Consider the following 15066-nt stretch of genomic DNA (forward strand, 5'->3'; position numbering starts at 1 on the left):
ACATAATTCATCACTCTGCGGACTGTACTTTCTTGCCGAGCCGAACCTCAAGGCGATCACAGATTTTCACTAGATACACTTGCTGAATTCTTGAGACCCTCAGACACAATACGGGCCAAACGTATAACATCCACTACAGGCCACCATGGCTGAGCCCGAGTAACTCGAAGACATTTGTTTTCTAAGGTTGCATTACTTGTGTTACGCTGTGTATCAATAACATAGCTCACTCCTATATGTTTTGACGATTAGGCACGCTTATATATCATGTTTGGCCAATGTCGCAATCGCCAACACAACGTTTTTCGTACATTGCAATACTCTTTTTACTTTTCCATGATGGCGGGTATGTTTTGCTTTCGAAATGTACATACTTGTGCCTAGTCCTTTGTTGATGTTTCACCAGGAAATATATGTAAGTCACAAAAAACATTACTCCGGTGTGTGATCAAGACCCTTTTGAGGTCGAAACGCATCACAGGGGATTTATGATGTGCAATAAATCACCTTATCTTTAATTGCAACGCTGTTTGGATTTTATGACCTGAGAACACGTTATACTGAATTCACTGCATGAAGTCCATGCCGGTATCTCGCCGCCGGCCAACGTGCCACCCCCCAATGGGCTTTAATTTCCAGAAGGAGTTCATGGTCCAATGGTATATATATATATATATATTCCTCAAAGTCGGGTCATTCAGAGACCGAGCCCCTCGTCAGGTGGTGCATAACGCCGCTTATGCTCGAAAACCGGCTTGGTTGGTATTTTGGTATTTTACCAATTCAAAGCTGTAATACTGTGCCTGGAGTGGTAAATGGCATTTATCATTTTACAGCTCGGCAAGGACAGTACTGTGCTAGTCCTATGCTTAAAGACTTTGCTGTAGAAATGGCAAAATACTTTGTCCATTTCTATCTCGGCGTGGATAGCACTGTGCTAATCCTATGCTTAAAGACTTTGATAGAAAAGCAGACATTTGAGGTGAGCAGATCTAGAGTGTCGCTGGTGTTGAGAGTGCTCTATACAGGAGCTGCTTTCCACCTAAACTTGAGAACTACCCAGAGTTCTCTGCTTCTTTTTTGCATAATTTATTCGTCACTCTATGCCTGAAAGGGTATTTTTTTGACTTATACTGGGTGCTCCCTTGTGTCTGGACAAAGCTATACCTCTTTGAAGAGCTCTAATTAGAGCGAAACACTGTGTCAGGGGTTGCTTTTACTCATTTCAGGTTGACTTGGTTGGTATTTTACCAATTCAAAGCCGTAATACTGTGCCTGGAGTGGTAAATGGCTTTTATCATTTTACAGCTCGGCAAGGACAGCACTGTGCTAGTCCTATGCTTAAAGACTTTGCTGTAGAAATGGCAAAAGACTTTGTCCATTTCTATCTCGGCGTGGATAGCACTATGCTTAATCCTATGCTTAAAGACTTTGATAGAAAAGCAGACATTTGAGGTGAGCAGATCTAGAGTGTCGCTGGTGTTGAGAGTGCTCTATACAGGAGCTGCTTTCCACCTAAACTTGAGAACTACCCAGAGTTCTCTGCTTCTTTTTTGCATAATTTATTCGTCACTCTATGCCTGAAAGGGTATTTTTTTAATATATAGATATATATGTCCCAAAAACGTTCTCCTTTGCTTGAAAGCTCACTCAAGCTGCAGGCATAATTATGAAAAACCGACAATTAGTATCCAGAAATAATTTATTCCGCCTTACGCGTTTCAGAGCTACAAGCTCCTTGTTCACAGGCTTTTTTCAGTTCTGGCAGAAACGCTGAAAGCACCACGCGTCCCCGTTGATTATCAACAATTTTGTAGCCCACTGATGGGCATTTGCTTTCTGGGACATGTAGTTTCTTTAAGTCAATTCTTCCCCTCTTGTGGGGTCTGCAATGAACTGAGTTTATTTAAAACGTAGGTAATTATAGTTAGGACCTAGTTTCTATAGAAAAAGCCAGTGGCGGCTGCTACCGAACGGGGGTGGGTAGACGGGGCAAGGGGGATAAAAAAATTAAAATAGCACTTACCTAGGTACTGCCGCCACCCTTCCTCTGACCTCTTCTCTTCGGAGTCCCGGAGGCAGGAAGCACACACCAGCATGACACCAGCGCCGTGATTGTTCTGAGTGGCCTGGTCCCGTGCTCAGGCAGGGAGTGGGAGCCTGTGCATGTTCTCTACCCAGCTGTGCAATACATGACTGTTTGGCCAGCCCAAGACAGTTGGCCATATCGTCATGCACACTTAGGGCCTGCTTACGACTTTGGTGGTGTAGTGCTGGGTCTGCCCCGCTGCCACACTGACAGAGATGTGATCAGACCGCCCACCAGATTTTGAGTTTCCACTTGTCTAGCGGGCTGGTTTTTGCTGTTACCACGGGGGTGCCTCTAAAAATGGGCACCACAATGGGAATGCCAAAAACAGTTCCTGCATGGCATGGACTGAAAAGTCCATGCCGTGCAGGAACTGGGGCGCATACACACAGGGGGGCACATGTTTTGCCCCCCTGTGTGCATTTTCATGCGGAGGAGACTTTGTTACCTCTCCGCTGCTGTGTTTATGGAGGTGGAACCTCCATGACACCGTCAGCAGGGAGGAAACTCGAAATATGCTTGGCAGGACTGCGGCGATTCCCCCAAACATATTGCGGACTCCTGAACGCAGGAATGGCGGTTCCCTGGTGGCTGCAGCTGGGCTGTGGCAGTCCCACCACCCCAGTCATATTAGGGTAGTCGGAAGACCACCACCGCCACGCATGTTTTCGAATAGTTTTTTTCATATATGGGTGGGGTGCACGTTACCCTCCTCCCCAGGCAGATTTCCTCCCCAGGGACACCATCCCCCAGGGGCCGGGCGCTATTGAAAAGGGGGAGGTGTGCCCCGCGGCCTCCCTTCCTGGACCGATCTCGGCTCCGGTGACCCAATCCCCTGCCTTATAAAATCACCTGGCCTTATAAAAAAGGGGGAATAGGGCACATGGCCCCCTCCTGGGCTGATATCAGCCCAGAGACCCCATCCCCGGCGCCTGGTCATAGGTGAAAAGGGGAAAGGGACACACAGCCCCACTCCCTGGCCAATTTCGGCCCTGGGGACCACATCCCCTGGTGGCCCAGCCTCAATGACAGGGGAGAGGAAGGCTCCTTCCGGAGCCATCCCCCAGGGTCAGCTTCTGCTATGTCCCGGTGTGCTTACCCCTGGGACATAGCAGTTTCCCTGCCTGCACTGACGTTGTCAGGGAAAACTGTGTTTGCTATTGCTTGGAGGGAGCAAACACAAAGTCCGCTTCCTGCTGGCAGGAGCTTTAAAAATGCTCCTGCCAGCTGCGTACGGACTTCAGATCTCTATATCCCTGCCCACAGTGATGCAGGCAGGGAAACAGAGATCTGAATATTCCTCCTGCCCACAGGGAGCAGCATTTTAGCTGCTCCCTGCGGACAGGAGCAATGCCATCTCCCACTGGATTCAGGGAGTCAACTGAGACCACAGAGGCCTTTGGGCTCTCCCCGCAGCCCGCAGCAAGGATCTGTAACAGGTCCCCGGTAACAAAATAGGTCTGGGAAGAGGGGTTGCAGGCCTTTGCCCACATAAATATAATAGTGGGATCCAGGGCCAAAACGGTCTGAGGGGGGGGGGGTGCCACGTACCCAATCCCTTGAAAAATGTACCATGCCCTTGGGGATGAGGTCCCCGGGGCCAAAATAAGCCCAGGGAGGGGAACACGTGCTCCCTCCCCCACAAAATGTGCCGGGCCCAGGGCAACAGGGTCCCTGGGCCGAAATCCACCCAGCGAGCGGGCTGCGTGCGCCCCTTTACCCTTAAGAATATGTTGGTAACCTGAGAGATGGTGTCCCCCGGGCCAAAAGTGGCGTGGGCAGGGGGCCCCATGACCCCATCCTCTTAAAATGGCACCAGGGATCAAAAGAAGCCCGGGGAAGAGGTCCATGGGTTAGCTGCCTTTGGGGGTTTAGCCACAGGGACTGGCCATAGTCCAGAACTTGTGGGCAACCCCGCTGCATACGGCTGCATGGGGGAGTTGGGTTCAGGCGGGGTTGGCTGCAGGGACTGGCCGTAGACCAGGCCCTGCAGCCAACCCCCTGCTGTGCTCAGACAAAGGCCATGCACGGCGGCAGTTGTAATAATGTATGGTAATTATATATTACTTTATGTTAAAAAAAAACTATATATTCAGTGAAAAAAACAAAGGTAACAGGAATGTTATAGTTAGGAAATAGCATTAAAAAACAATAGAAATTCACTAAAAAACCAAAGGTTTACTGGGACATTATAGTTAGGTTCAGATTTTACATACACAAAACCATAGAAATTCAGCAGTTATAGTCAGAGTTATCTCTAGTAACTATAACTTGTGCTCTTAGGTAACTATAACTCACGCCTTCAACATACACTGCTAATTATCCCCTCATATTACATCACTAATGACATCTCCTATGACATCATTGATATCAGTGCAATATTTGCTATAAAATTATTGATGAAAAAACTGTGCATGGCAGTGGCGTGAGTTATAGTTACCTTATGGCAACTATTGCTCACATATTATTTAAAAAAGTGATTCCATATTTTACCAAATTGTTTTAATCGACCCGCCATCTCCGGGAATATCCTCTCTCTACCCCCTACTCTTGGCATTATACTGAACCAGTCAGCAAAGCATGTTACAACTTTTGACCTCCAGTTTGGTAAGGGTACCCATCTTGCCACTAGCATTGAGATAAATATCACCTTCTAATGCCTACCAATGGCTTGTGGCAATCCAAAAACCCAAGTAAAGTATTCTAATGGATCTCAAGCTGCAGCTCAATTTTCAAAAATCTAAATATACTAGTCCAAAACTACCCAATTTACTACAATGCCAAATCATATGAGACCAATTTCCATCATCAACAGCTTGACACCTGAAACATTGATTCCAATCGTCCTTACTTAGTTTATTTAAAAATCGGGGAACCTGGTAAATTAACCATTTTAAAAATAGCTACAATTTGCAAAAATGTGCGCCCTCTGTGTTCTAAAATTCAATTAATTTGTTCCTCGCCAGATATCTCTTATCAGCATTACCCCTTCCTTCTTTTACCATTTTGCATAGATCCTGCTATTTTATCACATGATAACAGATATCTGTACCAGACCCCTACTTTCTTCTTCTGTGGAATGCAAATTACATTTTCTGCTAGCTCCTCTTTCTCAACCAGAGTCTTAGAATCAATGAGTAATAACTGACTATAAATAGCCCTATATAACCACTGGAGTCAGATTGTGTACTAACAATAAATGATTTTGTTTCCTCCGAGATTTTCAATTTTTCACTCACCAAGAAACCCTCTAATTTAACAAACCCATTGGCTTGTCAGCTTTTTACAGTGGCTACGTCCTTGACTGTCCCATTCCCCCATTCGATATGCCCTATAATAAATTCTGAGTTTATGTAAGGGAGGTCAAATCTTTTAAAGAATTGTGCTTTTCTTCTATAAAACCGTTGGCAAGTCTTGTATCTCACTTTTTATGAGACTTAGATACGCGTAAATTATCATAAATGTGGTTCTCTGAAGTCGGAATCACAAATTACGCAACCAAATGGATGGCCTCCTTCCTAATAGGGCAAACCCAGCGAATCTGTCTCCCTCCCTTCACCACTCCACCCAAGAGCACCATCTGTGGCGTCCCTCAAGGCTCATCCCTCAGTCCAGCCCTCTTTAACATCTACATGACACCACCCACTGACGTCATCAGAGCCAACATCAACATCGACTCTTACGCCGAAGACACCCAGCTCGTCTTCTCACTCTCAGCGGACCCCACAACGATGAAGACCAACTTCCACACTGTACAAAGAATGTTTCAGCTTGGATGAAGAACAACTGCCTAAAGCTCAACAGGGACAAAACTGAAGAACTAATCTCGGTACCCCTCTGGAATAACTCCTGGTGGCCATCGCAACTCAGACCCACCCCTTCTGTGAAAGACCACGCCCAAAACCTTGGCATCATCCTCGACAGCGAACTCTCGATGAAATGTCAGGTAAACGCTGTCACCTCATCCTGCTTCCACACTCATGCTCCACAAAGACTTCATGTGAGTCCCCATCAGCACCAGGAAAACTGTGGCACAGGCCCTCATCACCAGCCTACTGGACTACAGCAATGGACTCTATGCAGACACCACCAGCGAACTGATGAGAAGACCCCAGATGATCCAGAACACAGCATCCAGACTGATCCTCACAATGCCAAAGAGGACCCACATCACCCAGCACCTGAAAGACCTCCACTGGCTCCCCATACAGAAAGGATCCCAATTCAAGCTTCTGATCCAAGCCTACAAAGCCCTCCACAGCCAAGGACCCACCTACATGAACCACTGCCTGAATTTCTACGTACCTCCCAGGAACCTCCGCTCCGCTCATCTTGCCCTTGCACTGGTACCACAGGTTACTCACCGGAGGATTCTTCTTTTCCCTTCTCGTCGCCAAGTACTTGAACACGCTTACCCACCACCTCCGCACCTCACCCTTACTTACCCACCTCAGGAAGGGACTCAAAACCTGGCTCGTCAATGGATTCCGCAGCATAGCATCTGGATACCCTCGCGGGTGAAATACCGTCATTGTATATACAAGATTGTTTTGCAGATGGTTATACAATTATCAGAGTTTTCTAAATCTAAAAGGATGATGTGCAAAGTGTGTAAAATAATTGGTTCTCAAGCTAAGGAGAGCTAACCCTCGTTCCTATGCAAAATATCTAATGATAATCTCGCCTTTAGTCCATAAGAATGCAGAAATCATAGAATCGGCCATCTAAAAAAAAGAATTGGAACATTTTATTAGGCATTTTCATTTGTACAAAAAAAGAGAAAATACATGCAGTAATCAAATGAAAAAAGGAAACAGCAAGAAGTAAACAATGGTACAGTGCGTTTCATTTATCACCCGTGAATCAGCCGTATGTTACTAGCAAGATCCCTTGTGTCGCTTTGGTAATTAACTAGTTGGAGCGGATGAGAGAAGCTGGGTGACAAATTTGTTGAATTTCAGTGGTTGCTGGATAAGTAAAATTTGGGAAAGGCCCATAACCGACTATAATGTTTATTTGGGGGCACTTAGAACTGCTTGCGATTTTTAGAATGTGGAGCTGGAACATTTGTGGGGATTGACTGTATTCTGGTAACTGTGCAGGGTTTGCCTTGGCTGCGCATGTGATGCTGGAAATCTGGATGCCTTTGATTGCTTGTTACTTCTTCCCCCTATGTATAGTTTTGGTTGGAATGGCTAATAGTACAACTTTGAATTAATACGTCGCCTGACCTTACGAGATTTTAGGTTTTTTTTGGGAGAGACTGATGTCGGCTTAGAATTCTGCCTTAAGGTAATTCGTGTGTATTGCTTGCAGTTAGGGAGACCTTTGGAGTAAATGAACCTGGGCTTGTCATTTTTTGTGGGTGAAGCACCTGCTCCCAATTTCTTAATTCTTTGGGTGCTTGAAACAGCGGGACTAATGAATTTGACTATGATATGTACGCTAATTGACCATTGTTGTAAATCATGATTTTTATTTTTTTACTAGAATGTAGCATTGATTTCTTGACTGTATATTGTGAATCTATAGAAGATACAAGTGAATGAATGGAATTGATAAGATGTCACTTGAGGTTTTCCCTTTTAGGAGTTTATGGTCACACTGCACTTTAGTGCAATGTGAGGCAGGATACACGCTTCTTTCCCCACTTTGTTTCTTGTGTGTTGTTTTCTGTCCTTTTCTTTTGATATGGTATTTTATTCTTAATGCGTTTTGATGTTGCACTGTTGGTACATCCTTTATTCACTATTTAGGTGTGTCAGTGGTTTTCTTTGGGAATTTTTCTTGAGCATTTGTCTTGTTCTTTCTGTCAAATGCCCTCTTAGGGATGATGGATGGACCAATTGTCTTTTGGGTATCTGATTTCACCTTTTAAAATAATTTTGAATAAAAAATTGTGGGTTTGGTTTGTTATAATATTTTCTTTTTTGAGTAGAACTTTGTGCTGATATGATTTGATCATGTACGTTTAGATCTCTAGACAAATGACACTGTATTCCAAATATCTTTTGGAGACAGATGTGTATTTTTTTCGTTGAATTAAATGTATGTTCTCTATTGGCAAGAGCCTAGCTAAGGTCTATAGAATGGACTAGTTGGTGGCTATTAATGTTTATTTAATATGTATGTGTTTTGTCAATGTTTAAATGTGATTTTGTTTTGTATATGTGATTTGTAACATGTATGTGTTTTACATGTTTGCAGCCCTGAGGAAGCCTTTGTAAAGGTGAAACACGCTGTCTGTGCTTTAACTTTTTGGATGAAGAACGTGAATAAAAAGATAAAACACATATGAAAAGGATTTACTAGTCGTATATTGGACTGTTTGTTTATATATACGTTTGTTATTGCCTCTCTTTTTCATTGTAAAGTGTTTCTATGTAAAGCACCTTATGTTACTGTGGGAGAGGTCTTCATTAGGTAAATACCCCAATAAAATAATAAAACTGCCAATGGAGTAAGTTAATCTACCAGCCTTAAAAATATTATCATGAATCTTTAGGATTTAAGAGTATAATCTAATCCCAAGGTCTATTTTACTCCAAACTACCACAGTTTGTACATTAGTGAGTATAAAACTGGCTTTCAATACTCAATTATTATTTTGGTGATGTCAAAAATAGATAAGTTCTTGGTCAAATAAAATGACATAAAAGAGACATTCTTGTCTCATTGGGTCAAAATCAAGCAAGTAGAAGTATAGCCATATGTGACACTAGAATGTATATCATCTATAATCTTTTCATGAGTCAGATAGAACGGTTCCACATACAATACTGACAGACCAATCAGACCAACATCTGTAATACCATTCACTGAGCCCAGAGCCACACACTGAACACACACAAGCTCCTTTCCAAAACACACTGTCAGATGGTCAGGTTCAAACAGCCATGGTTCAGGGAATAAGACTTGTACTACTTTATTCTAACTACCCGTATTGCCATGTGCTAGACCTGCTACCCTTAGGGTAGTCTTCCCTCAAAACGTTTTACCTTACTCCGTCATAGTTTTCCGATTTTGTTTTTGTTGGCCATAGCAAGTGCTAAAGTGCATGTGCTCACTCCTTATAACATTGGCTTATCCCAATTGGCATATTTAATTTTCCTGTAAGTACTTAGTAAAGTGATACTACATGCACCCAGGGCCTGCAAATTGAATGGTACTAGTGGGCCTGTAGCCCTTGTTGTGCCACCCACTTAAGTAGCCTTGCAAACTTGTCTCTGGCCTGCCATTGCTTCCTGTATGAGCATTTTTAAACTGCTATTTTGACCTGCCAAAATAAACATTTTGCCAGGCCTAACCCTTCCTTTTCAATACATATAAGACACCCCTAAGGTAGGTCCTAAACATCCCACAGGGCAGGGTGCAATGTATTAAAAAAGTACTGATAGTGAAAAGCTCTTAAATGAGTTTTTCATTATTGCAAGGCCTACCGCTCTCATAGGATAACATTGGGGTTAGCTTATTACATTTAATAAGGATAACTTCCAAATGGGTACATGTTTGGTGTCTTTGGAATTGTAATGAAAAATCCTCTTTTATGGTAAAGTCAGATTTCAAATCACAATTTTGAAAATGCCACTTTTAGAAAGTTGGTATTTTCCTGCCGTAGCCATTTAGTGCCTGCAGCCTGTCACTGAGTCACATGACTAGGTGTAGTAGGCAGTTGGACTTTGTGTATTCCTCTCAGTCAGCCACACACAATAGAGTTTAGTTGTGCTTGGATGGGCTTTCACTGGCTGGATGGGGGGGCGGAGCTGGGCACAGCCTCACATACACACAAATAGGCTGAGTCCTGCCTTCACACAAAAGATTGCATACCCCCTGTTGTTAGTCTAGAAACCTAGCCAAGGGAGGCAGGAAACCTGAGCAATTCAAATGGATTTCTCTAGAATAATCTCCCACTTCAAAGAAGGCACCAGGTATAAATATTGCATCTCAGACATCAACTCTTCAGTATACTTCTGGACCTGTGAAAGTCTCTGCTAGGAAGAAGGATTGCTGTGCCGCTGAATGGACTGCCCCTCTGCTGGACTGCTGCACTTAAGGACTGCTGCTGTGCTGTGCTGACTTGCTGCCCCCTTACCTGAATGAGAAGGCTGGACCTGCAACCTTTACCCAGGACCACCTGAGTGCCTCCAAGGCCTAGTCTCTTGTAACCAGCACCTGGACTCTGCAACTATGCATCCTATTCTGCCACGTAGTGCTACTTTAGTCCAGGATCCTTGGTAGTGGGTTCTGAATGTGTACTGCCAGCCCATCTGGAGACCCAGCAGAACTGATGCATCTCCTCTGCTGCACAGCGCAATGCAGAGCAGAACCGATGCATCACATTTGCGGTGTGGACTTTTCCGGTGCGAGTACTTTGCATTGCCCTCACAGCCTAATTGGAACAGCCACTGTGCGATGCATCCTCGATGCAGGCTGTCACATCGCAACCCCTCATCAATGGCGTCACAGGACTCCGCATTGCAAGCTTCTTCAGAACCAGCCTGTAAGTGATGCATCCTCGGCGCAGGACTTTTCAGCAAAAACACTCTCAGGACCTTGTATTGTACCCTCACTGCTCCTCGGAACTGACGTTGCACAATGCACATCCTTATCCAGTCCTCGCATCGCCTAGGCTGCTCGACACATCCTCGATGCAGGATCTCCCAAAGCTCTGCAACCAGTATTTGAGGTACTCTTTTTCATCAGACCTAGCTAGGCCATCATGGTCGGCCTGAACTTGTGACTTTGTTCTGGTCCAGCACGACCAGATAACCACAGTTGGCGTTTTGTGCTATATTAACTGACATTTTAAAACTGCATATCACTGGTTCTACTGATTGGATTTTTGTCATTTTGGTCATATCTTATTTATGAAAAATTACTCTAGTGTTCTAATGTGGTGTGGTATTTTTCTTGTGTAATGTTTTCACTTTATTACTGTTTGAAGTGCTGCATAAATACTTTGCTCAGTGCCTCCAAGTTAAGCCTGACTTCTCTATGCCAAGCTACCAGAGGGTTAAGCACAGGTTAATTTGGGTTTTTAGCCTGTGACTTCAGCCTGAGAAGGGTTGTGGTTGCTGCTTGAGTAGGGTTTCACCCCCATCAACCAGTGGCCCAATTTCTTACACCTTGGGAAATCTCTATGAGGTTGCGATGCCTGAACGAAACATGTGTCAGCTGTATTAATGAGAAATTTGATTATACCAAGAATTTACATTCGAAATAAAAAGGCACTAGTTTACAAAGGCAGTTGAGTATTTATTGAACAGGCATTGCAAATCTGTGCAAGAGCGTGCTACAAGCCCTCACCAGTGGACAACTATCTACAATGGCCTTCTTTTTCCATTAGGTAATAAGGTCATACTCAGAAAAGAGATGACAAGAGAGATTGAGGTGTAATCTTAGTTGACACTCCTGAACTGATCTGTTTGGAGTGACCAAACAAGGCACATTCATCACATGCGGCACAATTACACTCATATGTTCATACTTCACAGCAGTGGTCTACCACCCCTAGCATATAATATACAACTCAGCATTCTTTTAACAAATTCCTCCACCTTTATATACTGTTCAAGAAAAAAATTATTATCTGCGACTTCAACATGTGGATTGATCAAGAATTTGCAGTCTCAGATTCAACCTGTTAATGAATAGCTCAATGTATACAGCAGCAAGCTCTCAATACGTTGACTCCAATTAAACCAAGAAAGACAAAGATGGCCATCAAACCGACCAACAGGCCTGGAGCTGAAAGAAACCAGCCACAACCTATTGTTGTGTTGTATATTTTGGTTCACGGTCTAGGTCTGCGCTGGGTGCACCTTCATTGAGGGTGACAGGCACTGATCATGGCATTCATCCCATTACAAAATAAATGTAAGGCCTTATGTGCTGTATGCACAGGCCCCAAATCACATCTGCACTGAGAGCAGAACTGAAAAATGGAGCAGCAGCTTCTAACCTTTTTCAATGCAGTGAGACCTGTCTGATCTTAACCCCGCAAAACGATGCAAAAAAAGGGAATGTAGGGGATTCCACCCAATTAGATGAATGAATAACAAAGAGTTTCTGGTGCAAGAAAAAGCTAAGTCTTCAGACTCTTTTTAAAGATGGGTTCATTAAAAAAAATGCCTGAAGTGAATGAAATTAAATGATTCCTATATCACTATATCTCAAATCTTGACTTCATGTTTGTTTACATTAAACACAACTTCAACAGGTAGAACACACCAGCAAACCTAAGCCTGTGAGCTGATGAGATTGGAGGATCTTGCTGTTCCCTTTCTATAGGGCTATAAAATAATCCCCTGGAATGCAGCATTCTCCAATCAGACAGTGGATTGGTGCTACTCGTCTACACGTTTATTCCTCACAACAGACGAGAAAAACACTTCAATCAGACAGCAGACCACACAAAACAGAGCAATCTTATGCAGTACACTTTGGAAGGAGTGTCGGCTTCTTTGTAACAAGTTCCTTAGATTAGCATGGCTTCTTTTGGCACCCCTTGAAACAACTGCTTTAGTTTCACAATAGTAGACAAAGCAGCTCAAAATGATTGCTTTCTGCTTGAATCAAAAATAGATATTTATTAATCTTGACAGATCTCTTCCCCTGCTAACTATACACCGTTTAAAAATCTTTGACAGGTACCAATCACCATTGCAAAAACAACCGTTGATAGACAGAATGCAGAACAATGTCATACATTCACCCCAGTACAGAGATCTGGGCTTAAATCCATCTTTTGTTTGCTCACCATGCCATTCCAGTTTGAACCCAGCCATATGCAAATCAGTCTTGACCCTGTGCCTCATGGGAACAGTCCAGCCCGAACTGCCGAGCCAGGTCCTCCCTGGACTGGAAACAAGCATCCTAGGACCGGTTTCGGAGTTTCACCCCTCTTCAGCCAGGATAGCTTGATTCCAGAGGCATGGAGAGCACCATCAATGCTTTTGCAACGCTGAGCGATTAGGAAATTGTGACTGTGAAAACATTATCATTTTATGTTCCATATACTTCAACTTTATCCATATATTATTGTGTGTACTGGTATATAAATCTGCATATCATTTAATGTACTGATATATTTTGTAAACAAATATGGCTGTTGTTTCTTATTGATTTGCCGTGTTTTAAGGCCTCAATAGTAGGCCCAGAAGATATTTTACTTAGGAGTACATTTGCACATTTCTGTAAAGCTTAACCTTGATTTCAGTGTTGGCAGCTAGAAGTAGGATTTCATGAGAATAATGAACTAAGGGCCAGATGTATCAATATTGGGAATAGCGATTACCTAATTGCGATTCGCTGTGAATCGCAATTAGGTAATCGCTATTGCTAATGTATGAAACCCATAGAGTTTCAGTTAGTGATTCCTAGTGGGTCGCAAATCGACCTACTTCATGAATATTAATGAGGTAGGTCACAATTTACGACCCAATAGAAATCTCTAAAATCATGGGGATGGTGGCCTGCTGGGGTCAGTAGACCACCATATCCGTGATTGCTTTTAAATAAAGCAATCTTTTTTTTTTAAATGCAGCCAGTTTTCCATAAAGGAAAACGAGTTGCACTTAAAAAAGAAAAATGAAAAGCTTTCTTTTGATTTTTTAGGAGCAGGCAGTGGCTACCCCGAAAAACGTTTCCGCTACCATTCCCAAAGGGGGAGGGGTCCCTTGGGGACCCCTTCTCATTTGCAAATGGGTTACCACCTACTTCGATTTTGGTTGCAAAACATTTGTACATACTGCTGGGATTCGGTATTAGGAAGGGACGCCCTAAACACACCCCTTCTTTTTTTAAAGTTTAAAAAGCTTTATTGAATGTGATGAACATAGTAAAACATCAGTATAAGGAAAATATGGCATTAAAAGAAGATTAAAATGATAACGAGAAAAACCATGTATAAAAAACTATCCCAAAAGGGAGATATAAACTGTACCTAAGACAAAAAACCTTTAAGGGTTTTCGAGTTTAAAAAGAGGAAAGGAAAGAGAAGAAGAGGAGAGAGAAAAAGAAAAGAAAAGAATGAAGGGAGAGAGAACAAGAAAAGAAAAAAAAGAAAGAGAAGGCAACAGACTAGAATAGATAAGAGAATAGAAATTCAGACAGTATGTCTGGAGAGAAAATCAGTTAGAGGTAACCATAAAAGATCCTTTTTGATTAATAAAGGTACAGAAGTGGCAAAAGCACGATCAAGTTTATGATGGTGACATAACAAGTTCCACCAGGCAGTATATGAAATATTTGAGGTGTCCTTCCAATTAGTTGTAATAATCTGAAAAGGAATAGCAATATACAGATCTATAAACTTGTGTACATTACAAGAAACATTCCAAAGAGGTGAAGAACCACCCATAAAGACATGTACAATTTCAAAAGGGAAATTAGTATTTAAGATATTATTAAGTTTGGACCAGATGTGAGTCCATAGGGATTTAACTAATGGACAGTGAAAAAACATTTGGAGGAGGTCACTATCAATGTGCGAGCAGGACCAGCATTTCTTGGAATCAAGCAATTTAAATGTATAGAGATCAGAAGGGGTGAGAAAAAGTCTGTTATAAAAAAAATATCACATCTGTGTAGTGCTTGCAGAACGGGAAGCAGTATGTATTTTTGACCATATAGAGTCCCAGACTTGAAAAGAGAACTCCTGAGCTAGGTCTTTTTCCCATAAGAGTTCTACTTTAGACTTAGACCTTTCAACTAATGGGTGGGATATTAATTTGTAAATAGCAGCAGCTTTGAGAGGAATGGAGATGTCCGGTGGAGGGAAAAGGGACGGAGTGTTGGCGGATGAAGAATTGTGTTGAGAAGAAATTGAGGCCAGTGTGTTAGACAGCAAGGGGTATTGGGAGGAATGCGTGTTTGAAACATGAAAGGAGTCGCGAATGTCTGAAAAGTCCATCGGGGAGTTATCTTTAAGTAAATGGTCGTAAGTGATAATACCTTTATCAATCCATTCCTTCCAA

Source organism: Triturus cristatus, chromosome 6 (assembly GCF_964204655.1).
Source record: "Triturus cristatus chromosome 6, aTriCri1.1, whole genome shotgun sequence".
Lineage (NCBI taxonomy): Eukaryota > Metazoa > Chordata > Amphibia > Caudata > Salamandridae > Triturus > Triturus cristatus.